General features: G+C 42.3%; 1 protein-coding gene across 1 annotated transcript in view; it reads left to right on the top strand.

The window, feature by feature from the left end:
• Positions 1 to 26,192, top strand: part of AGO4 (argonaute RISC component 4) — a gene marked incomplete in the record, with an annotated part of 1,401,134 nt that overhangs the window by 1,356,504 nt on the left and 18,438 nt on the right.

Below are 26,192 nucleotides of genomic sequence, written 5' to 3'. Positions count from 1 at the left end.
AGTGCCTGCCTTAACTCATCCCTGAACTCCACCTCACAATTACCCTTTTTCGGTTTCCACCACTTGATCCTTGGTGCTGCCCTCACACTCCTCCTCCTCTTCTTGATAACCAACGTCATCCTACAAACCACTATCCTATGCTGCCTAATGACACTTTCTCTGGTCACCACTTTACAGTCTCCAATCTCCTTCAAACTGGCCCTCCTACATAAGATATAATCCACCTGTGTGTATCTTCCTCCACTCTTGTATGTCACCCTATGCTCCTCCCTCTTGTTAAAATACGTATTCACCACAGCCATGTCCATCTTTTTAGCAAAGTCCACTACCATCTGACCACCTGCATTCCTTTGTTTAACACCATACCTACCCATCACTTCCTCATCCCCTCTGTTCCCTTCAACAACATGCCCATTGAAATCTACTCCAATCACCACTCTCTTACCCTTGAGTACAGTCATCACCACTTCATCCAATTCACTCCAAAATTTTTCTTTCTCATCCATTGCACACCCAACTTGTGGAGCATACGCACTAACAACATTCATCATTACACCATCAATTTCCAGCTTCATAAACATCACTCTATCCGACACTCTTTTCACCTCCAAAACACTCTCAGCATACTGTTCCTTCAGAATAATTCCTACGCCATTTCTCCTCCCATCCACACCATGATAAAACAATTTGAACCCACCTCCGATGCACCTAGCCTTACTCCCCTTCCATCTGGTCTCTTGCACACACAATATACCAACCTTCCTTCTGTCCATCATATTAGCTAGCTCTCTCCCTGTACCAGTTATACTGCCAACATTCAAAGTTCCGACCCTCACTACCACAGTCCTAGCCTTTCTCCTCTCCTCCTGCCTTCGGCCATGTCTTCCGCCTCTTCTCCTCCTTTGGCCAACAGTAGCCTAATTTCTGCCAGCACCCTGTAGGCTAACATTACTGGTGGCGGTCGTTAACCCGGGCCTCGACCGATCCGGTACTAAAACTGTTATGGTGCTTAAGAAAATTTTGGGAGACACAATCAGCTTTCAGCTAGAAATATTACTTATAGAGGGGGACTGAAATTTGATGCAACAATGATGATGTATCTGGGGGGGGGACCTAGAAGGAAAAATGTGACTAAGGTAAATTTCTGAAGAAATTTATGAAAGTAATTGGGTTGGAAGACATGGATTCAGTAGTAGGAACTCTTAGAGAATTTACATATTCCCCAAGGTACAATAAATAGGCTAGTCTAGATACATATCGTTTTGCAGGAACATGTGCATTTAATTGACAACTTTGACACATCCATTAGTTATTTCAGATCATGTGTCAATAATAACCAAGATAAAAATGCAGATAATGAAGTAAATGAGACACTGGAGCTTACCCACCTACCTATTAATGAGATAAATTTAAGGAATGGGTAGTGGAAGTTATTCAGGAGTTATTAGGAAAGAGAGAAAGTACTCCAGAAGTTATAGCTAGTGAGTGGGATAAAATGAAAGTGGAGTTCAAAGATAGGGTAGAAATAAGAAATGTGGTTAAGAAGTAACAATTTATTTAGAGGAGCTGACAAAGATAAAAGTATTGCAGAATAAGGGGAATCATGTAGAACAAGAGACAAAAATGCAGAGTGCTAAAGAGAAAATAGGGGGGAGTACCTGGATAGTATGCATGAGTTTAGAAAAAAATGCTGTTAAGAAACTGATAACTCTAGGTACAAAAACTTTTAGTAAAATTACTTAGGCAACAGAAAGTAGGAAAGGTTGTTGCCATACATGGGGAAACAATCAGAAATCCTGTAGAGGCATTGGAGATTTTTTGGAAATTTTACTAAAAATTGTATAAAGCAGAGAAATGGGAAAATCAAGAAAAGCACAAATGGAAATATTTATGGAAGGCTTAAATTTTCCAAGTTTATAGGTAGATGAGACTGAACAGTTAAGGTAGAAGATGAGATAAAAACTGTGACGTGTAACCAGTCTGCATGAAAGTCTCCAAGAATAGATGGTATTCCTCTGTAAGTTTGGAAGCTAGAATGGAAGAAAATGGTAAAGCTCTGGAATATTTTAACAGTATTTTAAAGGGAGGTGAAACATCATCTTGAATGAAAGCTGTAGTGGCTGTAGTATCCAAAGACAGTAAAGACCCAGCAAACCCAGCTTCATACAGGCCCATTTCAGTTTTAAATCATGATTTTTTTTAAGTGTCTGTAATAGGTAAAATGTCAAGGTTGTTGCCAAAACTGATATAGATCAATGTAGTTTTGTGAAGGGGAGGCAAACATTTGACAACATTAATAGAACAAATGTAATCCAGAGGGAAGCATAATGTGCAAAAATACTGCTGCTGCTGGTGGGTCTTGATGTAGAGAAATCATTCGACAGAGTAAGTTGGGATTTTATGTAGGGTAGTGGAAGCATTTGCATTTCCTGGTACAAGGTTAATTAGAATGATGTTTGAGGGGATTGGAGGCAAGAATTAAAGTGGGAGGGTTCTTCCCTGATAATTTGTCTGAAATGAGGAGCCAGGTAGGGATGTCATGTTTCCCACTTGCTATTGGTTCTAAATATAAAGAAGATAAAGAAAATAAAGGGCTCTGAAATGTAAGTATATAACTGGTATGGTATTGAAGAAAAAAATTGATTTTGTTGCAGAAGACATTTTGTATCTGATAAAACCAGAAAAGGACATCAGTGTTGTGAACATTCTGAGACAGTTCCTGGTATTTTTTTATATAAAAAAGGCTATGGATGTAACTATGTATTGGTTCAACAATACCCATAATTGTGGGGATACGATAAACAGAAGTATTTAGAAGTATGGGTCAAGAAGGATTCTGTTATGGCAGCTAATGATATGTGGAAGAGAATAAACAAAAGGTAATATAAAACTTGAGCAACTGTAAGCTCTTGCCTATGGCTATGTATAGCAAGATACAAGCAGTGAAATGTTTTTATTCCCTTTAGTTTTACAAACAGTGCAGGCATAATTTTATCAACTGGAGGAGAAGTTGGGATAGTAATTGCAGTTGAAGGATTTTATCAGGGAGGGGAAGAAGCAAGAGTCAAGTGGGGTAAGTTGATCCTTCCAATAAAATGAGTTGGTTTAGGAATACCTGATTTTTTAAAGATATTTTAAAGCTACAGAGTTAAGGCTAATGTACATAACACAAAGTTATAATTTGTGGAAAGAGATGAAACGGGAAATTCAAGACAATAGCATGGGATTTTGGAAGCAGAACTATAACTCAACACCTATGTAATTAATGTAGATTAGAACGGCTTACACACATTTTGTATTCCAAAGCAAGATAAATATTTTGTGAGCAAGAAAACTATCAAAACTGTGTAAATAGCAATGCTGTCAGTAAGAAACATTCTTTACAATAAATCAGTGTATTCATTGTATTTCCATAAATACCTTGCTATATTATAATGCACACAAACCACAAGTTATAATTTTGTTAAACTTTCACAAATTGTACAGTTTCCAAGATATGAGAGTTTAGATGTATTAGATAATTTTTGTTAACCAGACATTAGCTTTCACATGACAACTTCCTCAATGAGCTAATTTGAGAATTTTATAGACATATGAAAATGTGTAATGGTATTAGTAATGCAAATAACACTGAATATCTCAAGATGTGCAACTTAGAATGTTAGGGAAGCTGCTATATTTTGTTTACTTCTATTAATTTCAGGCCTTATTTACTGAACTGCTTGCCTTTGTACCTTGAAATTTTGTTTCCCTCAGAAAACAGTCCTCAGTACTCTCACCTGCAGATGTCTTGTCTCCATGGAAACAAAGGAGCAGAATGTACAATTGCCTTCAGCTGCAGATAACTTTACTCGGGGACATTAGCTAAAGAAACAAAAAAAAGCTAGTATCATTGCATATGCCAGAGACTTGGCACTTCTCAAGGCATTCATCATTTTGTCTTGTTTTTCAAGACTACTTGTAGAAAAAAAATAGTTTTTAAATTAAGCCATGGGCATTAATCCAGACATTCATCTGTGCAAAATAATATAAAACCTCCCATATGCCATGCATAATTGGTGCATTTTTACACCCCATCTCCCCCCCCCAACAGCCAAGGATTACAGCACATTAACTTAAACTTTTGTCCTGCATTCTTCTCTTACATTGTAATGGTTATATTTTTCAAACAAAAAAATACTTGTTTACTTTAATATATTTTTGTCACATACAATAATCACTGAAAAAACTCACCCTGTCCCCCACATTTAAAATATTCCTGATTATGTACTACACAAGTCTGCTTTACTATATAACATGCAGTTTATATCATGAAATGTTTTATATGAATAGTATTAGAACAAAAATGTATACTTATTTGCTTTTTTCTTTCGTGTATTCCTAAACAGTGACATAAAGTGGGGTGTATGCTCTAAAGTCCACCCACAAGCTTAGTCATCAGAAGTCCACTCTTTCTCAGCCACTTTTTCTTGCATTTTCCTTTGGAACATTGGGAAAGGTTTTACTGGCAGTCTCTCTCTGAGCTTCATTGTCAGAAGAGTGAGAAGAAGAGTCCCTCTTTGATGGCTCACTTTCTGTTTGATAAACTTTATTTCCTCTAGTCTGTTCTGCATCAAAAAAGATGTCTGATTTTCCAGGGGAAAAAAATATTGTGAAGACACTGATACAACAGCTTGAATCTCTTACCTGCCTCCCAGCATTCCATTTATTGTATATTTGCTTCTCTTCTGTCTGGTGTGCAGTGAATAATCATTTCTGCAAACTCTGCCGTCACCAAATTTTAATATTTTGACCTTCCACAAATTTTTTCAGGATCAACTTTCTGTTGGTATCATTGCATCTTTACTAATATAGGTCTTGGCTAGGTTTGGAGCATATACTCTGTCCCCTTTCAATTAACAAATCCTGCTTTGAAGTACCAGTCCAGTTGCTTGTTTGTGTTTTCATAAAATTAATAGTATGTGCCTCCTGATTTCTCTAGTACAGAAAATCTTAGATTTTCTTTGCATGTTCTGTCCATCTCTACCTTTTTTTTTGAAACAGCTGCTCTTGAGAAGTCTCACACTCTGCCAGCCTTTTCTTCATTTGAACATCTGATATTTGTATTTTTATTAGGTCATGTGAATTAGATGGTTAAAACTTCTATTTTTCCCAGCCTTGTATTATTTGAGTTGATATTCTCCTTCAGTGTTTCATTTATTTTACTCAGCTCTGAATGCATTTGATTTATTTTTCTGCTAAGTTACAGGAAGCCAACTCTTGTACTAAAGCTGGAGCTTAAACTGCCTTTTGCTGAACAGCTGCAAAATTCTCTTGTACTAAAGCTGGAGCTTGAACTGCCTTTTGCTGAACACGTGCAAAATTCTTCTTTCAGTGCTTCCTCTTCACCTATTCTAGTTGATTTTCTTTTAGGGTCTCTAAAATTCTTTCTAGCTAGCATCTGGGCAGTGTACTTCCTAACCAGTAAGCGAGTTTTACTCAAGCTGTTAGAATTACTAGCTCTTATTTCTCAGTTTTTTTTTTACACTGGGTGAGCTGAAGTTAAGCTGTTGATCAATCTGTAGACATCTTGGAAGTCCTAATGTCTCTCATTTTCTTTGTCCTTTAAAAAATTTTGCTGCCTTAGCTTCTGTGCCCATAAATTTTGAGTCTCCCTAGTTGTGTCAAAATACGTGACTTTCAAGGATACTGCTCCTTTCTCACTGATTCACTAAAATACCTTCTATTTCCACTTTGTTTGCTGAATCATCCTAGTTCTGTACTCATTTGTTGAACTCACTTCTGCTGGAGCCATTTAGAGATGCTAAGGTATGCCCATATTTGTTAATTATCACTCTCTCCACTACTACCTTTTCTATACAGCTATTTTTAGGCCCCTCTTTAATTATACCTACATATTCACTGTTTACCTCTTCTAATTTTCACCCTTTTGTTACAGTTTGGTAAAAGATGTACTGATGGTATGCATCTGTATTTATCACTCAAGTTATATGTAGGGAAAGCAACAGTACCTTAATAGTCTTAGGGCTTCAGGTTTCTTTAATGTGATACAAACTGGATAGTGGTCAGATAAGAACTCTAGTTGAACTGTGACTTTTAATAGATTTTTATGCTCCAGGATGTTATAAATTCTCTCTCTAACCTAGACCAACTGTTGTACTTGTCTAAGAAAAATGTAGGGTCCCTTTTCTTTTTGGTAAGCACTACATTGGATAGCTTAAGCACCCTGTTATAATGGCCTAAGAATTTATCCTACTTTGATGCCTTCACATACATAGGTCCACCAACATTGCAAGTCACAGTCCTCCAGTTTCAGTCCCTTACCAGGGCCAATATCCCCTGATGGATACTTACAAGTGTGCTTAAACTTTTCCTTCTCTCCAAAATTTTGGACTGGGGGGATGTAAATGTTAACCAGTGTGTCCCTATTCCCTCTCCAGTAGCCCCTCATGTTACTGTCATCCATCTTCATTTTAACATAATCCTTTAATGTCAGAGATAGCCCCTTCTTTCTAGATCACTCCCATTCAGCAGCAAAGACCTATTCAAAGCCCTTTTAATTGCTTTCTTGTGATGTTCTTCATTCCACATTGCTGCAGTCCTAACTATTGGGGTAGTCCGCTGTCCAGTCGGCCCGAATACCAAAGTGATATGCTGCGGTCGTCAGAAGATTAGAGAGACGCGCGATCGCCAGTCAGTACTACTAATGACCATGACCACGCCATATCCTTTTGCTTTTTGCTGCATGGTCAGAAGGCAGAAGCAGGTTTCTTGAGTGCAGGTTTCTGAAAGGAAGGTTTTTCAGACCGAACAAGTTGGCTCAAATCAAAGTTGGCTAAGTAATTCTTTTTTGGTTTTTTTTTTTTTTTTTCTGCTCCAGTATTTAACAAAAGGATGTTGGAAGAATTGGAAACAGATACCTGGGAAACAGATACCATATAGTGATTACCTTTTGTTAGCCTTGGTGAGGCCGCCTGAGCGCGCATGTTGTGCTCTTGTCTGTTACGTGATAATTAAACATTAGAGCACTATTAAGATTACCCACTTTTGGGAAGCAGATTGAGCCGCCCGCCCGTAAAACACCGCCGCCCGCCCAAAAAAGCCTAGGGACAAAGCAAAGCCTAGAGGAGGGAACCAGTCCCCGGACGAGGAGGGAAGGCGACAGGGAGTTTGAGTGGTGCCAGGAGTTTCTTTTGGAGTTTAGGGAGTGACCTCAGACTTCTCTTAGTCCAGGAGGAAGGACTTTCTGTAGGGCTTCTGTTCTTCTGCCTCTGAAGGGCAGGCTGTGGGGGCCTCCCCTCTTTCTGTTAAGGCTTCTTCTGTTTTAGGTTTAGCCTCCTTCTGTTTCCAAGGCTTCTTTAAAGAGGGTTTCCTAGCTGTGTTTCAGCATATGCTTGAAAAGCTAGTGTTTCAGGGTCTTTGGATTATGAGTTATATGCCCTGATAAGAGGCCTAGGTGATAAGATGAGCAGGTCAGTTTTGCTGTGTTTTAGAGGGAGGTTTCTTGGAAGAGGAGTTGAGTGATTTTGACAGTGATTGATTCTGAGTATCTTGACTTCTCTCTTCCAGAATATCTCCTGAGCATCCTCCTTCAGCTTCTTGATTCTGGATGATTTTTTTCCTCAGGGAGGATTTTTCATTCTCTGAGAGATTTCTTTGATTCCAGGGAGCAGGCTTTTTGATTTCTTGAAGACCTTCCTCTAGTTCCTGGGGTACAGAATTCTGAATTTTTGTGCATAGGCCTTTTTTAGAATCTCCTGTTCACCTGATTCTTTGCCTCCTCCCCCATATTTTGGCTCCTGCTCCCGGGTAGGTTGATAAGTATCTAAATCAGAAACGGATACCGTAAGGGGGGTGAAGGGTGCTAGAGGCTCATAAGCATCTTTTTAAGAGTCTGTTGTTAAAAAATCCTGTTCCTCTAGGGGGCCAGGCTTCTTGGGTTAAATTCCTGGAAAAAAAGATAAGGAGGCAAACAAAGGCCATGGGATAGGGAAAGAAATTGCTTACTTCTTTAGCTTGCAGAATTATTCTCTTTTGAGTTGTAGTCAATGCTCTGTTCAATAAGCGTATTGATCAGAATTGAGAGGTGGTTTATCTAAGGTGGAAGTGGGAAAGCATTCAATTGAGTGGTTTTGATGTTGTGGATTTAGTTCCAGGGTGGGAACAGGTGGGGAGTGCTTCTTCCTTGAGGCTTTTGATGATGCTGTGCAGTTACAAGGGTGGCTGGCTGTTCTGGGTGTCTTATGTATTTGATGAAATGGTTTTGTACAGTTTTGTGCTCAGTTGAGCAGAATGTGCTGTCTGGCTTTGAGGATGAAACGTTTAGGATTGGCGGGAGTTTGTTTTTGCAGCAATGGAATAAGTGACAAATGCCAGGCTCCTGCAAAAGGTTAAGGCAAGGGTGCCTCCAAAGGTAGGGGTAGAGCCAAGGTTTTTTAGGTTCAAGGGTAGGACATTCTTATGATATAGGGGTCAGTCGGGGGGTAGTTCTAGGGGTGGTAGGGGCAGAGCTCAAGGTTCTTTCAGGCCTAGAACAGGGCCTCATTCAGCCGTTTTTCTGGTGAGGGTAGGGGAGGGTGTCCTTTAGATTGGTACAGGTCAATGACCTGCGTTGGGATTTAGTACATTCTAGCCCTTTCAAACCTTTGGGGGGAGAGGCTCCTCTTTTACAAGAAAATTTGGATTTAATTAAATTTCCAAGACAGATTTATTTCCTCTTCACCACCCCTTTTACACCGGTTTGAACTCATACCTTGCGGAAATTCAAGGCATGCCAGACATTCCTCCTCTACAAAGACCAAAGAAGGGGCTTATTCCATTTCTCTCCCTGTTGCTAGGGGGCAAACAACCCAGCCCCAATTTTTGAGAGGTTCATCAAAGATTATTATTGATAGCCTCTGTCAAAAGCAACCTTGAAACTGGAACAGAACTTTTTTTATCAGTTCTTTATCTCAATCAAACACTTTTACTGACTGTATTCAGTTCACAATGTTGGCGTTACTTGCAGCTTTTACCTCTGCGAAGGTAGATGGCTTTCTCATTACTTTAGACAAAACTTCAACACCTTCTCACAAAGGCTGCTCTTAGTTTCTCAAAGTATCTGCGTTTAATTTTGGAAATCAGCATTATTGGACGATTGCTCTGCCCTTATTATTCATACGCAGAAACACAAAGCTTCTGGGTGTTCTGGCTCAAGACTTGCTTTCATTCAGCCTAAAAAGGAAGATAAAGCTATCTCTAAAACCTTTTCAAGAATGATCAAATAAAGATCTTTCTATTACTTACAGAAGATGGTGCCTGTGATAGGGAGACTAAGAAAAGTAGGGTGCTCTTAAAGCGAGTCCATCACAGTCCTAGAATCTGCTTCCCATGTTCTTTCTTCATACAGGGCCAGGCAAGCAGCTTTAGATGGCCTTTTTCTTGCTTTTCAAACAAAGTTACTTCAGGCTTCCATCTGCTCGCCTATCAGACTTTCTGACATGAAGAACAAGGAATGTTTCCTTTCTTAGGGTCTGTCTCTGCTTGGGGCCTGGCAATGGTATAATCAACTGCATATCTATGAAGGAACCTGCAATGGTCGGAAATGAATGATACAAGACAGCACCCTCAGATTCTTACATTCCCGGCAAAATAAAATTATGCATTCAAGAATCCACAAGTGGTCACACCTTTGGGCAACTTCTATGTGACAAACATGTAAGCTGTGAGTACAGTCAAGTTTACATCTATGGCAAAGCACTCATTTTATGCCCAGGAGCTCATCTAAATGGAAAGTGGTACAAAGCCTGCGTGGCACATTGCAACTAACAAGCATCATCATATTGAAAGAGATGTTAGCAGTCCAGTTTGCATTAATGGCTTCTTAAAGTTACCTTCTTCAAGGGGAGTTTTGGATCTTCATGACAACAACAAGCTCATCATGGACACTAACAACAAAGGGAACATATTCTTAAACCCGATGTGCAGGGCAGCAATTGATGGTATGACCAATTCATATTTGCACTAACTCTTTCAGGCAAGGACTTTTTTTCTGCCAGGAGCACAGAACCCGCCAAAGATGTGTTCAAGACTCCAAAAATTCCACCAAGCCAGCCAGAAACTGGATCTACATTTATTTCAAAACAGTTGGTGTCATGTGGAGACATAGATCTGATCTCTTAAACAGAAACACTAAGCTACAAAGTTTTGCACAAAGAGTAAGCCTCACCAATCATGGTAGCAGGGACAGACACCTTCTCAATGATCAGTTCCGGTCATTAGTGCCTGATTCTCTTTGCCCTCTGAGGCTTCTCCCACCTGTGCAATGTCAAGAAGAGTAAAGACTGATTTTAATCGCTTAAGACCAACAAGAAGGTGCTCGTCACTGCTTACCCATTAGATTCAGTTATGTAAGGAAGCCTCCATGGCCTTTACTGCACAGCAGTGAACTTCTCAGCCCTCAATACTTGCTCAATGTCATTGTGACTCTCTTCACTGCCAGATGAACCATATTCTGTTTTGAAACACAGCAGGTCTCCACTAGAACTGGTTTGTTTTTCTGGAGATTATGGAAGCCAGAAGCAGTGAGTTAGAGGAAGGGACTTTAGAGAGAACCAAGAGAAGAGATTTTTGTTTGTGATCTGCAATTAACTGACTGAGAATTTTATAGGCTAATTTTAATGTGGATCTGGCTCACTTTTGGTTTTGTTGGACAGTTTGTCTTTCTCTCTTCCACAAAGATTCATGCTGCAGGCTAATCGGAAATGGTTGGTCATGGATTTGTTTTTTTCCTTTGTTTTTTAAATTTGCAATTTCTTCAAAGGGTTTAAGAACCCCAGACTGTAATGAGCTCCTATTTACTCTTTTTTTTTTTGTGTATTACTTTGACTACTTAATCCTTTGATCCTTGGCGGCTACTAACTTAGTATTTGCGTCAATGATTTGTTCACAATGTTACTTTTTGCCTGTATTTAAGCAAAAAGTGTGCAGTTTTTATTGAGCTCAATTTAATTTGATTTTTCATTTTTTATTATTTTCAGGGATTGCCTGTATCATTGCAGTTTAACATTTTCTTTAGTCAGGTTGTTTCAAGTGTGGAGGGCCTTAAACCAAACTATTCATTTGCCTACTTTTTGCCTCTTCATTTTGCACACACTTTAGAGATACTGAGCAAAGGAGATTCACATTACTTAGGAACCTGTTGGAGGCATTGAATTTTGTTTTTTGCCACATGTCTCTTTTTTGTTGCCTTTATTTCAGAGACGTTACTTGAGTTCAGCCCACTTTTCTAGCGCATTTTGGTTTTGCATTTGTGTTATTTAATTTCAGGGCTGGTGGAGCCAGCCGCTTTGATTCACTCTATTCCACTAGGGCTACATTCCACTAGGGAACCTGTTTACTCAGGCTATTTATGGGATATTTGTAGTTAGGACTTTTGGAGGCAGGTGCATACTTTCTCTAAGCATTTTGCTTCTCTCTCTCCTGTCTGGGGGTCTAGGGGTCCACATTGGGCTGCAGTTTTGTTGTATATATTGTTCCTCTCCTGTACCCTCCATGTTTGCGCGGATTTTCCCATCTGGCTTTGTCTTACCCATTAGTTACGACTGTGCAAATGTGAAATGAAGAACATAGTACAGTTTTGTACCTACCATAAATGATGTTAGGATCCCAAGAAAATGCATGCAATACCCTACCTCTCCTCCTATGTGTTTTAGGGGTGTTGTTGTGGTGAGGGTTGATCTCTGGTACTTTTTGTATATATTATATATTTTTTGTCACAGGTAGCTTGACACCCCAATTTGGCCTTGTCTTTTTAGGTCTTGGCCATCTGGGGGGCGTAAAGACTGAATCAGTTTCTTCAACTGAGTATGACTCTTGCAACATTATCAGTTGTATTTTTTTAAACGTAGCACTTGTGAGCTCGTTCACGTTCCATGACAGCAGTCTGAATGTCTTACGTTTTGCTAATCCACCTAAATTCATACCTTGTACTCCATACCTTTCTTGGACTGCATATCCTAGCATCTTACTGTATCACGTAGTTTTGTATTTGACCATGCAGTACTCCTTTCCAGTATATATTTTCCCCTGGCAACTTTATCTGCAACCATTAACAAAAGCAAAATAATCCTTAAATCTTCAGTTGATAGTGAAAAATTAACACCTTTAACCTTGTATAATTGAAATGCACGTGAACTATTTACAATTACATAACTGGCACACTGTACAGTGAGTATCTACACTTGAGCGGTGCCTTACACACATGCCGTGTTGCAGTGACTTAGTGCCACAGCAGCATGTCCCACACCGATCCTTTCCTGGACTCTTACATGAACAGTTAGTCAAAGCCTTTCAAAGACAGAAACATTAACTTCCATCAGGGCCAGCCAGAGTGCCCCACTTGCATAACTGAGTACAAGGTATTTCAGTTTCTTGGCTAACGCTATTCACAAGAATAAAGCGCTGATGCATGACCTGAATAGCTCAGATTATGCCTATCAGGGGGCTCTCTCAAGGACATAACAAAAGGATCTATCTGCCTATTAGCAATTTTGAGAAACTGCCTGGCAACCGTGCTAAAGAGGTTTTGCGATTGCTGTGGTAGCTCATTGCCCATCAGTCTGGAAATAAACATGTGTCTTATAGGTGGAGAAAAGCTTCTTGTAGAAAAAAAACAAAGGATCAACTATAAAGATAGCACTGTACCCGACAGCAGAGCGACAGCTTATACCTGTGAGACCAAAGGTTACTTCACCAAATTTACATGCAAACAAAGTTAAGTAACCGAAAATATTTACTTAAAAAGCTGTCCTGGTAAAAAAAAAATCAAATGCCACCATGAAGACCCTTTTGGATGGAATACATTTAAGTGCTTAATCGTTAGCATTTTTGTCCAAGCATTAGGCTTTTATTTCACACTCTTCTACTACCTTCCATTCAAGCACAGGGGAAATCGTCCTTAATTTAACAATTCCCCAAACTTCTTGGAGGCTTTCTGAATCTTTCTGCTTCTGTTCAATATTTCATCTAAACATTTGGAATGTTTTCATTGGGAGCTGCTCACCGTCCCTAAACAGCTGCTGCAGTGATGTAGAGTTTGACTGATTTTTCCTTGATGAAGGAAGGGTTCATTGTGTGTTGGTCCACAGATCAGGTCAACATATATGCTATCTGGATCAAAGCATGTCTTTAAGCCTTTAGCTAGGAAGACCTTTATTGCTGCAGGATACAGAAGTTTGACTGTATCTGCACCTGTGCATAGCCAGATAACTGAAAAGGATGTATTCATTTTTGCCTTTGGTGCAAAGTAATCATTGTCCACATAGACCCATTTATCAGTTTTCAATGTCTTGCCTTTCTTCCATAATTCTGACATAATTTCTTTTTCTTTAAGGTAGTGGTTTTGTACTTTAATCAAGGTAGGGTTCTGTTTAGCCATTCCCACCATTATAATTCTCACCCTTTGCACTCTCTCCAGTCTAATCTCATTCTGGAATCCGTTTCATAGGTGTTACTGCTTAATTATTGCCCCAAGATCTTTTCCTTCCCAAGCCTCTGGGCATTATTAAATTTCAAGTTTTCTCCCCTTGCCCAGTCATCCAGCTCCTCTAATGTATCAGGCATTTCTTCCTGTTCATCCTCAACTTCATCATTCTTTTCTTCATTGTCAGATCTGACTTGTAGAGTGGCATGGTCATCAGAGTATGTGCGAAGAACCTTCTCTATTATCTCATGTCTCTAATTTGTTTTAATGTAGGCACAGTTCAAGATTTCTTGGTACGTTTTATCTGATTTCCTGCAGATTACCTGCATCAGCAAATTCCTTGAGGGCCAAGACACTGACTACCCAACTTGTCCTGTGCACATGTTCCACAATTGGCATGCAAAAGGGCACAGATTTTATTGCAGTCTGAGTTTATTTTTTTCTATTTGCTCCAGGTGTCTAGTCTAGACAATCAGCTGTCCTGTAAATATTCGGATAACCTCTTTGGAAAGCTGATATTCCAGGAGAGATCAGTGCTAGCCTTTTACTAGCTTGAATCTCTACTGGAAGTCCCTTATTCAGGACCAATGTTGAGGTTTTTTGTTGGGTACTACATATGTCTGTGTTCAGGCTCCAGTAAAACTTGGACAGACAGTGATACTATTGAAAGTCTCAGAAAAGAAGGAATTTAGAAGCCTTTCCTCAATGAAAGAGCAGCATTTGTATACTCAACATTTTATTCATTCTGGTGACAGTCATTTTCAGTGAAACTGAAGATAGTGTAGGTGAAGTTTGCCACATTGCCTTCAGGCTGTCAGCAAGTTTACCCGTTTGTTCCCATTTTAACAGGGAAAGTTGTCTGAGTTGCAGTTACAAAGGCAGCCATAATTTTTTTTCTGTTTGAGTCATGACTTCTAGGCTTGCTAATTCACATCCATTAGGTCAGCATCACCACCCCTCCACATGACATAAAACACCTCCATGTGATCGCTGGTCTTCTCGATAGGTTCTACAGCTGTGTGTGTTCTCATGAGCACATTTCCTTCCCCTCCTCTCGAAGGGAGGCGAGTAGGCCTAAGCCTAGTCATTCTTTTCCTTATTGGTGCTAGCTCTTACAGGCACCCAAAACACTAGTTGAGCTCAGGTCACTTGGGGCATAAGTTTTTATACTTTTATGCTAGTGGAGCTGACATTGGTGAAACTTTTGACTTGGACTGTAACAGATTTCTTCACATAAAATAGTTACAAATGCATAAAGCTTAGTATTTATTTTGGGAAAATTCCTGTGTTTAAAACCTTTGAGTTTTTGGAAACAGAAAACCAGACACCCACATACTCAACCTTCAGCACACTGATCTGTGTTTGTCTTGCCTATCTGGCAGACATCTCAAATTTGACTTAAATTGGACCTGCCTGTCTCCATGTTGCAGAGGAATGGAAGTCTTGAGTCCGATGCAGTAAACCAGAGATCTGAAGTAGTTAACTTCATTTTATCTGCAACCTGTGGGTGTATGGATCCTTATTGGATCCGAGCCGGCAACTTTTTTTCTAGCATCTGCTCCGCTCCGAGCTCCTCCCCTTATCCATAATGCCCTACCATCTCCCGTCTTACCTCAGATCTCGTTTGCCACGCCAGTAGTGTGCATCATGGTCTCCTTTGCTCTGAGCTCAGGGATTGTAAGTGTTGATTCTTAAATTTAGTGTGTCTCTGAGTGATTTCTTTTCCCTTCCTCCCCTTTAGTGTATCGCTTGTTCGTCGGTTTAAAAAAAAAAATTTTTTTTTGTTACCTTGGTAGAGTAGTTTTTAGGCCTACCCCTCCCCTACCTGTGTTTGTGTGTGGTTTGCCTGGTAGGTAGTATTTTCTTTTTGGGTGCAGGACCATGGCTGCTCAGCCAAAATCTGTTTTCAAGAAATGTACAGAATGTGGCCATAAGCTCTCCCCGGCTGATGGTCACACTGTGTGTGATTTGCTTGGGAGTGGCACATTTGTCGACTCAATGTGCTATCTGCACCCGGGTTCAGTCCTAGGGACCTTAGGGATCGGAAGGCCAAGTTAGTAGCCAAAGGCCTTCTCCCCGTTTCCATGCTGGAATCTGCCACGTCTTCGGTATCTAGTTCTCAACCTCCCACCCAGACAGGGACTCAACCTCCCTCCTCTTCTTCTGGTGATGGGTCTAATAAAGACAAATCTACAGTCAGCATAGATGACAAGGAAAAAGACAAAGAAAGGTGCAGAGAGGACAGGTACAAGAGAAAGGACAGACATCACAAGACATCACAAGAGATCCCCGGGCAGGGAGCTCTTTCTTAGTCCCCCTTCTAAGGCCATGAGGCCAGTTTCTCCATGGCTCGGTAGTCTTGTTTCTCACCGGAGCCATTGGAACATTCGGACCTGAGGTCTTCCTCCCCATTGCGCAGACCAGCCAGATCCGAGTTGGTAGCCTCTTCGAGGTTGACTCTGAGTTTATCGGACATGGACAGGATGATGCGGAGATTCATTCAGACCCAAATACAGATGGGAGTCTTGCCAGGCCCCTCTCCCTCTGGAGGGGGGACCTCCATGCCTTTTTTCCTCCCCATCTCTCCTTCCCTGATCTGTGCTTCGGGGCTTTTGGATCAGAGGATTTTCGGAGCTGGTAGCTCGGCGCTGACTATTCCTCCAACCTCAACTCCGGCTGTTACCTTGAGTTCCTCTAATCCGATTAGTTCGGATCCGAGCGACTCTCGGGGCCGCGGACAAGAGAGTCTGACCTGAGGGAATGGATTCTTTGGCTCTGACCTTTTTGGATCCGACCCATTTCCTTGGACCTCAGGCTACCCTTCCTTCGGCTCTGGTCCCCGCTTCGGATCTGGGGAGGGCGTCTTCCTTGCTGGGTGCTAAGGAGGTCCACTCTCCCTCAGCCTTCGAAGTGATAGCGAAGGTTCTCTCCCAGGGTTGAGACCCCAGGCCATCCCCTCAGATTCCACCCAGGCCCCCCCTGGATTTGGCGAGGACTCCCTTCATCCTCTCTCAGGGACAGCCCATGCCAGAGGATCCCCAGGTTAATTTCCCTGAGGAAACCCCTGCTGCTCACGAATCCCCTTCTGAGAGTCCCACTGAAGAGGGTCACCATAAGCGCAAGTGCAAAAGGAGGCATTTGAACTCCCCCGAGTCCCTCACTACGGACACTAAATTCGATGGAGAAGGTTCCCCCAGGTCACCTCCCGAAGACGTCTCCTTCAAAGAAATCATGGAGATCCTCCGCCAGAGAGGAGGTTGGTCAGCCCCAAAACCTTTTGGGGATGAGACAGTGTTCCTGGAGGCCTTTGGCACGGGCCCATCTACTTCCTGGGTGTCCCTGCCAGCGGACCCCTTGGTGTGGACCTTATCACCACGCGGGCATGGAAGGAGCCTGACACCTTAGAGCCCATCCCCAAACGCCCTGACAAAATTTTATCTTCCTCTTCCAACAGACAACCTTAGTCAAAAGGAGCCCCAGTTGTGACACTATGTTGGTTGCAGTGGCCACAAAGAAGGAACTAGCACAGGGGAGTTCCTCAGTCCACCCTCCAGACAAGGAGTCCAGGTCGGTGGATAGGTTTGGGAAGCACGTCTATTCCTCAGCGACCTTTTCAATCCGTGCGCTGAATTATTTGGTACATGTGATCTGGCTTCAGCGAGACCTTGCTTTGGAATTCGCCGAGTCACCCCCCAGAATCTTTATCGCCGCAGGACAGACAGTTCTCTGCAAAAATGTCTACTCTGAAGTCCGTCTCAAACATGTCGATGCGGCTCCTTTCCCATGCCACGGAAGGAGCAGCTAGGGCAGCTCGGACAGGCATAGCCGTGAGACGTCATGCCTGGCTCAGGTTGTCAGTTTGCGGACCCTTTCAAGGCGCCGTTTATCAACTCTCCCTATGACTGTTCTTTCCTTTCTTGGAAGACAGTACGTGACACACTTGTCCAGAGCGAAAAGAACGGGAAGACTGTCTGCCATCGGGATCCGCTTTTCTAACCCTCAGCGGTCCTTCTCCAGGAATCAGAGGGCAGAAGAAGATGTGGTTCCGAAAATCTCAGTTTTCCCGGTATTCTCAGGACAACTATTCCCCAGAGGCAGAGGGAGACGGGATCGACACCGACCCAGAGGTAGAGGGGGTCCCAGAAATTTTTGGGTCTGGGGAACCCTTTTCTGATAGACCCGGTCAGCAGCCCGAAGGGGTTGCCGGACTGTCCTACTCTGGAGGCAGTCGGGGGAAGATTGTCCTTACACCCAGCGGCATGGGAGTTCATTATGACAGATAGCTGGGTGCTACAGATTATATCCAGAGGTTACACTATACCATTTGTTGCCCCCCCCAAATACTCCAAAACACCTCCCAGATGTTCCACCCGCTCACAGGGAGGCCGCAGCTCTAGAGGTTTAAAAGCTGCTTCTCAAACGAGCCATCGAACAGGTCCCCCTGATCACTCCTGATCAGGTGTCTACTCAAGGTTCTTTTTGGTGCCAAAAAAGACTGGGGACCTCAGGCCCATTCTAGACCTGTCAACATTAAACCTGTTTGTAGCCAAACAGAAATTCCGGATGGTCACCCTACAGTCCATTCTACCTTATCTCCGAGAGTGCGACTGGATGTGCTCGTTAGACCTCCAGGATGCTTACTACCACATCAAAATACCAGGAGGTTTCTGTGCTTCAGGCTGGGTGCCAGTCATTTTCAGTTCGGAGCTGTACCATTTGGTCTCCTCACAGCCCCCAGGGTGTTCACCAAGGTAATGGCAGTTGTAGCGGCTCACCTGAGCCTTCAGGTGTTTCCATACCTGGACGACTGGCTCTTCACTGCGCCCAACAAGCATCACCTGTGTCTGGCCCAGGATTACTTCATTCGGTTGGCCGTTCTACTGGGAATTACAGTCAGTGTTCAGAAATCCCAATTGCAACCAGTACAAGTTCTAGACTTCATTGGGCATGGCTAGACACTTTGCAGATGAAGGTATTCTTAACTCCAGACAGGATCTTACACCTCAGGTGCCACATAGCTCAGATAGCGAACTCCAAGTTTCCAAAGGCGAGTGAGGTTCTCCGGGCTCTGGGCTCCATGGCTGCCTCCATATCGATTCTCCCTTGTGCGCGCTGTCATATGCAGGTTCTTCGATAGACTCTAGCTGTTCAATGGTCTTGGCTAGACCTGCCCATGGGATTTCCGATCAAGATCAGTCACGTCTGCAGGACATCTCTTTTTTGGTGGTTAAGTTCGCCGGAGATATCAGAAGGATGCCCCTTCATGTCATCTCCAGTCCAAGCCACAGTGACCACGGACATCTCCCAACTCTGGTGGGGTGGGGGACACACTTTAGGAAGGACAGTCCAAGGCACGTGGTCCCAGTCAGAGACCAAGTTGCACATAAATGTTCTAGAGATGAGGGCAGTGCTTTTAGCGTTGGAAGCCTTTTCACGCTGTCCTTCCTCTCGGATTGATTGCAATTCAGTCTGACAACATGTCAGTTGTCTGGCATATCAACAAGCAGGGGGGGAACCAGATCCTACCCCCTATGTCGCGAGGCCATGAGAGTGTGGGAATGGGTGATCTCCACCGGTCGGTTTCTGATAGCAACACGCATCCCGGGGTGCTCCAACATTTTAGCGGACAGATTGAGTCAGGCTATTCTGATGCCGTACAAGTGGTCTCTGAAACGGTCAGTAGCGGAGGAGATCTTCCTTGCATGGGGTCAGCCTTGCTGTGATCTCTTCGCATCTCCTTCCAACGCGAAGTGCAGTGAGTTCTTCGTTCTGATTCCTTCACCAGGGGAAGTCCCCAGAGACACTCTAGTCCATGCTTGGCCCCCTGGTCTTCTGTATGCTTATCCACCATTGCCACTCATTCTGAAGTTTCTTCAGAAAGCTTGCGACTGCGGTGCAGTGTTATCCTCATTGTCCCATTCTGGCCTCGTCAAGTTTGGTTCCCATTTCTTTGGTCTCATCTCTTAGCTCCCCTGTGGGTTCTGGATACCTGCCCGGATCTAATCTCCCATCCATCGGGGGCCCGTCCGCCCAATCTGGGCCGCCTCAAGCTTAACAGCCTGGTTGCTCCAGTTCCGTTGATTGCTAGGACACCTGGTCTTTCATCCTCGGTAAAATCCATTCTGGTGGCTTCCCTTAAAGATTCCACTAGGAAACTTTATCGCAGTAAATGGAAGCGCTTTTCCATTTGGGCCTCAGAGAAATCTAGAACCCTTTACAGCCCCTGTTCCAGCTGTGTTGGATTTCCTGTCTGGCATTTTTCAGCAAGGAGCTAGTTCCTCCACAGTGAAAGTACAATTGGCAGCCATTTCTAATTTTCATGTTGAAGACAATATTGCCTTGGCCTCCTCTAGGCTGTGTAAGGCTTTTCTGTTACATCCATCTGTCAAGGATTCAGTGCCTCCTTGGGACCTTACCTTTGTTTTACAGGTATTGGTGGCTCCTCCATTTGAACCTGCAGCTTCGGTGGCTTAGAAATTTTTGTCCTGGAAGACCGCTTTCCTAGTTGCCATTACATCTGCTAGGAGGGTTTTTGAGCTTCAAGTTCTGTCTGCCATGCCTCCGTATTTGGTCTTCCACAAGGATAGGGTCTCTCTCCGTACTAATCCTTCCTTCTTACCCAAAGTGGCATCTGAAGCAAACATAAACTAGTCCATTAATCTGCCCATTTTCTTCCCTAACTTCCAAAATAAAGGTGAATACAAACTTCATTTGTTAGGTATTCATAGACAGCTTTGTTTTTATCTTCATAGAACGAAGTCTTTCCACAAGACTGACCAATTGTTTGTTTCCTTTTCCAAAGCATTTCTGGGAAAAGCTATTTCTAAAGCTTCTTTGGCCCGATGGATCAATCTTTGCATTTCACATGCCTACAAAGCAAAAGGTTTATCTTCTCCTGGTATTGTTAAGGCTCACTCTACCAGGTCCATGGCAATTTCTGCTGCCTTTTGGCCTAGGGTACCTTTGGACGACATTTGTGCAGCAGCGTCCTGGGCCAATTCACATACCTTCATTTCCCATTACAAATTAGATCTGATTTCTAGGGGTAGAGCATCCTTTGGCTCTGCGGTGCTCAGGAATATCCTTCCATAAGGGCCTCCCAGGATTGGAGTAGCTGGGGACCCACAGGTTGCAAATAAAATGAAGTTGTTTACTTCAGATAAAGAAGTTATGTACTCACCATAATGTTCTATCTGAGTAGTTATACTTCATTTTTCTGCAACATTCCCTCCCTCTGTCCCCTGGACCTTGTCCTGTCTTTCCAGGTTTGGTTCATTGGGCTGAGTTGCTTATGTTTTTAGTTGCAGCAAACTCGATCTGAGGGAAGATAGGAGATGGTAGGGCATTATGGGTAAGGGGAGGAGCTCAGATCTTGGACCAGATGCTAGAAAAAAAGTTGCCGGCTCTGATCCGATAAGGATCCATATACCCACAGGTTGCAGAAAAATGAAGTACAACTACTCAGATGGAACGTTATGGTGAGGGCATAACTTCTTTTTCAGTTACTGGAGGATCCAGCCAAGGACGGGTGGAATGAAGAGACATGACCTATTCATCTCTCTTGGGTGGGGATATTTGGAGCACTTATAGGGAAGTGTGATTTTTTTTTTTCACTGAAGATTTGGGAAGGAATTTCCTGTGCTTCAGGGAATGGGATAGAGCTGCTTGCTGGCAGTGGCCCTTGTGGAAGTGAGGGACAGTCAGCATGGTCAGCTTGTTGCATCTTCCCATTTTGCTAATTAGCTGAGTATGTGCTGGTAGTTCGGTCATAAAGTAACCCTCCTCCCCTTCAAACCACCCTCTGATTGCTGCTTAGTGATGGACACCGTCATTTGACTTTCACTCTTGGTGATGAAGGAACAAGTGAATCGATGGGTTGATTAAGCAAGAGGGGGCCGATAATTTGTAGGTATTCGGAGCAGAATGAGTAAAAACAAAAAAAAAAATCCAAAGCTTGGCTTGCCAAGCTTGGATAGACCTTTCTTTGAAATCACTTAGAGGGGGAAGTTTTGGATAAGTTCAGGAAAACAAATCCATATGTGCTCCATAGCTTTAACTGATGTGGCCAACAGCTGTTTATCATAAGTTCAGTGCCAATATGACTCTGTAGGTGCTACACCTAGAGTGGTGATAACATTTATCAGAAGACAGGATTAACTGAGGTCAGAAGTTTCACCAAAAGATGTGAAGGCTGAAATTTTTAGTTGTCCCTGGTCCAACCCGTATTTTGCTTTGCAGTTAATATGCAGAAGTTGTATAAAAAAGCGACAACAATCTTGTCTGGAAGCTTGCTGTCTTACAGTACAACATTAATATAGAAATTATTCAGTCCAGTAACCGTCAGCAAAGCATGTTAAATCTTTTTCAGAAATCTGGAGTTAAGGATGAAGGAGGGAAAGGAGGCAACTGTATAAGAACTTTGATTTACCAGAAATATTCCATGACTTAATGTTGGAGGAAAATAATGAAGGGCTACAGGCACCTGCATTGCAGGCTTTTCTTCCAAAATTCTTAAATTTAATGTGGGATAGTGTTGAACTGCAAGGAGACAAATTCCTAAAGAAAGCATCTTTGGGTTTCATCCTTACCCAGTTTTGTTGTGTACTGAGTAAGCTACAAAAGCACAGAAGGAACATGAGCCAATTTTGAAGTTTTTTGTACGTGACAAAATAGGAATCTCAAAGGGAACTGTGATTAGGACATAGCTGGTACGAGCAAGTTGACAGGACACACATGAGAAATAAAGTATCTACTAATTGCACTGAACGATTCAGTGTAGAGCATGCAGTAGAAATTATTGCTATATGTAATTTAGTTTTGCTCTGCTGATTCATCTTTAACTTCCATGTATTCATCAATTTTGTGATGGTCCTCCTTACATTGCTCCATCAGTTTATTTATATGTCTTCATGTTTAGAATAGAAAGGTCTTAAGTTAGGGACAACAGTTGCTTCAACTACTTTTTATGCTTTAGATACATATTAGATGCTGTTTTCAGCTGTTTTTGATGTGGGTGTTGGCTTTGTTGCGGGGAATATATTGATGCTGACTCAAAGGTAAATGATATTGACTAGGGCCTTAGCTGCTTTTCTATAGATTTTTTTATCAAAGTCTGTTGCTGTGTTGATTCTTTTGTCTTTCTGCCATGCAGAAGCCCACAACCAGCCTGATTTCCAAAGTTATTACATCATCCCTAGCTGACTGACGTATGAAGACTGACATCTGAATGTCAGGGTATAAGAAGGGCATCCATCGGCGCAGCTATAGTTTTTTTCCAGCCATGTATTCTGATGGGCTTCACATGTGTTCAATAAGATCCTCTAAAGCTAGTTACGAAAACAAAATCACCACTGATTCTAAGAACAACCACAAAGCATTCTATAGCTATGTCAGGAATCTCAATGGCAACACCCAGATCTGCTCTGAGTTACAGCACAATGGCATGAAAATTACAGAACCAACTGATATTGCCAGCATCCTGGCAGATAGGTTCAGTGCTAACTTTACCCCCACCCCCTAAAGGGCACATATCTATACAGGAAGAATGCAGTGTCCCTGTAATCACAACTACGCAGGTAAAAGCTGCACTCTAAGGCCAAAAACGCAGTATCCATGGGACCGGACAACATCCCAGGCTGCATTTTTGCATGAACTTCAGGACAAACTGGCTCCTCACCTAAGCACCATGTTTCAATCATAGCCTCACATCAGGCTTTGTGCCCATTGAGTGGCGCACAGCAACAGTTATCCCACTCGACAAAGGGGAAGCCACCACTGATCGTGGGAACTGTATCACCCTGTTAGCCTGACAAGCCTGGTCTGTAAGGCCATGGAACGTATCATCATGGAATTCATAAACAAAGACATTGGTAACCTCCAAACTCTGGACCCCATCCAGTTCGGGTTTGTGAAAGGCAGATCATGCTTCCTGAACCTGATCGACTTTGAGGCAGTCACCAAAGCTGTAGACTAGGGTAAGGTGGTTCACACAGCCAATCTTGACCTCACCAAGTCTTTCGACACTATCCCTCATTCATTCTTGAATTTTAGATAAACTCACTAAACTAGGTATAAATCCTTGCCTCACAAGATGGGTTGCCAACTGGCTCACTGACGGAACCCACACTGTAAAAGTTGCAAACTCCAAATCTGACCTCAAACCAGTGACAAGTGGAGTATCACAGGGTTCAGTCCTGCGACCTCCTGTTGGGTGTCTACTTCTCTGAAGTACAGGCTAACAAAGAAGGCCTTTGGCTAATGAAGTTCGCAGATGACTGCAAACTAGGAGACATATTCGAGTCCCCAAATGATGTGGACATCATACAGAAGGGCCTCACTGAAACAGATGCCTGGTGTCAGAGCCATGACCTCAAGCTCAATGCCAAAAAGTGCATGGTCATCCACTTTGGTAAAAACTCTGTACCCATGAAATATCACATAGGCGGCAGTCTACTTAATGCCGAATGTGTGATGAGACCTTGGAACCCAGGTGGACAGTAGTCTCTCCTTTGATAATCACATCGCCACAGTAGTCAGGAAATACTTCTATGTGGCACACCTCATCACAGAAGGGTTCTCATCCAGGAAAAAAGAGGTCATTGTTCCCCTCTACTCGACACTCATTAGACCAATTATAGAGTACAACTCCCGTTTTGGAATGTACCTCACAAAACATCTGCAGCAGCTGGAAAGGCCACAGAAGTACCTCACAAAGAGGATTACTGGCCTCAAACAGGTGCTCTACACTGACCGTCTCAAAAAACTCAAGCTTTACTCCATAGCATATCACCTACTCCAATGTGATCTCTGCCTAACATATAAAGCTATGTCAAACCCAGAGCTGTTGGACATGCTGCACCCAAAGAAATCCCAATCCCTCCAAGCTACACGCTGTAGGGACCTAAACCTCGTCACCACAATAAACAGGACATGCTGGAGGGAGATTCCTGTCCCAGAGACTTCTCATACTCTGGAACAAGCTACCCATCTATGTCGATCAAAGTTCCTCATTAGCACTCTTCAAGAAAAATCTTGATGAGTGGATGGGAAATAGGGAATACACCCCGGGGGGGGGGTCACTTTTGTGCCTCTGCATGACAGGGGCACAGGAAAGTAACTTTCTTGGGTGGCGTAAGCCAGGGAACCTTGTTGGCTAGGCTTACTTAGGCCCTTGGGCCAATAGCCTAGTACCTGCCTATGAACCTAAAATAGTATCATCTACAAATAAAGCCAACTTTTCTCGATTCAAATACAAGGATATATAATTGGTGTGGTAGTCTCTGTCTTTACCAATGGCTGTAAATGCAAAACAAAGGTGGGTAAGAAGACACCCATGCCTGTTTCCTCTGATTCTGATCATTCACATGTCCTCTTAATTAACCTTATTGTGTCAAGGATTGCAAATGCTTCCATTGCCCTCCTCATAAAATCCCAACTTACTTTCTTGAATGCTTTCTCTGCATCAAGACCATCAGCTGTATTTTCTTACATTCTGCTTCTCTTTTTCATCATTTTTCTATTAATGTCAAATGCTTGCCTTCCCTCCACAAAGTCCTACTGATCCATTTATTAAAAGATTTTGGCAACACCTTTGCAATTCTTTAGTATAATCGTAAACACTTTATAATCCAGGTTTAAAATTGAAATGGGGTCTATATGAAGCTGAGTCTCACTGTTCTTTGCCTTTTTTAGGTAATACAGCTAACGCAGCTTTTTTCCAAGATGTTGGTGATTCTACCTAGTCTTAAAACAAAATCTTCCAAATCTTTCACTTTCATCCCTCTTAATGTCCAAATGCCATCTATTTATGAAGACTTTCCTGCAGATTGTCACAATTTTTCATCTCCTCCTATTTTAATGTAGTTGTTGAGCCTCCTCTACCTATAACATTGGCATATTTTAGTCTTCTATAAATATTTCCATTTGTGCTCTTTATTTCCACATTTCTCAGTTTTATGCAAATTTTCATAGCATTTCTGAAATATGTAATACCTTTAGAGGATCTCTGGTTATTTTTCTTGTTATAGTCTCCCTAGGTTTGGCAACAACCCTTTCTACCTTCTGTTGCCTAAGTCGTTGTGCTTTTAAAAATATTTTGTGCTCTGGAGTCATCAAAAATAGGTTCTTAACTGCAATCTTGCTAAACATGTGCATGTTAACCAAATATGGTCTTATTTTCTGTCTAGCACTATGTATTAACCTTTGTCAGCTCTTCTGAATAATTCCTATAACTACTTAACCAAATCTCTGTTTTCTTTCTACCTTATTTTTAAACTTCATTTTAATTTTATCCCACTCTAAAGAAATTTCTATCTTCACTAATAACTCTAAAATAACTTCCACTACCCATTTTGAAAATTCCTATTTTCAACAGGTAGCTGGGAAAGGGCAAGTGTCTCATTTTTACTTCATTACCCTGCATTTTTGGTGCAGGATCTGAAATAGTTGTTGGATGTGTCAAAGCTTTCAATTAAAATGAAATGCACATGTTCCTGTAAAATATAATCTCTTTCTAATCCAGTCCACTTATACCTTGGGGGAATTGTATGTAAATTCTGTCCGAGTTCCTGCTACGTAATTCATGATGTTAAATTGTCTGTCTTGCCTTCATTCTTGCTGGTTGGGTTCGGAGCCGATCCTCTGCTCCGACTCAGGCCATCTTCAATAGCTCGAGAGCTGTTTACTGGCTCGAGGGTACCCTATATCCCATGATGCCTGGCGCTAGTTACTC

This window comes from Protopterus annectens, chromosome 1.part2, assembly GCF_019279795.1.
Source record: "Protopterus annectens isolate FY-2018-M chromosome 1.part2, PAN1.0, whole genome shotgun sequence".
NCBI classification, from domain to species: domain Eukaryota; kingdom Metazoa; phylum Chordata; order Ceratodontiformes; family Protopteridae; genus Protopterus; species Protopterus annectens.
Note: the sequence above shows the minus strand (reverse complement) of the source record. Positions and strands in the feature narration are given on the sequence as shown.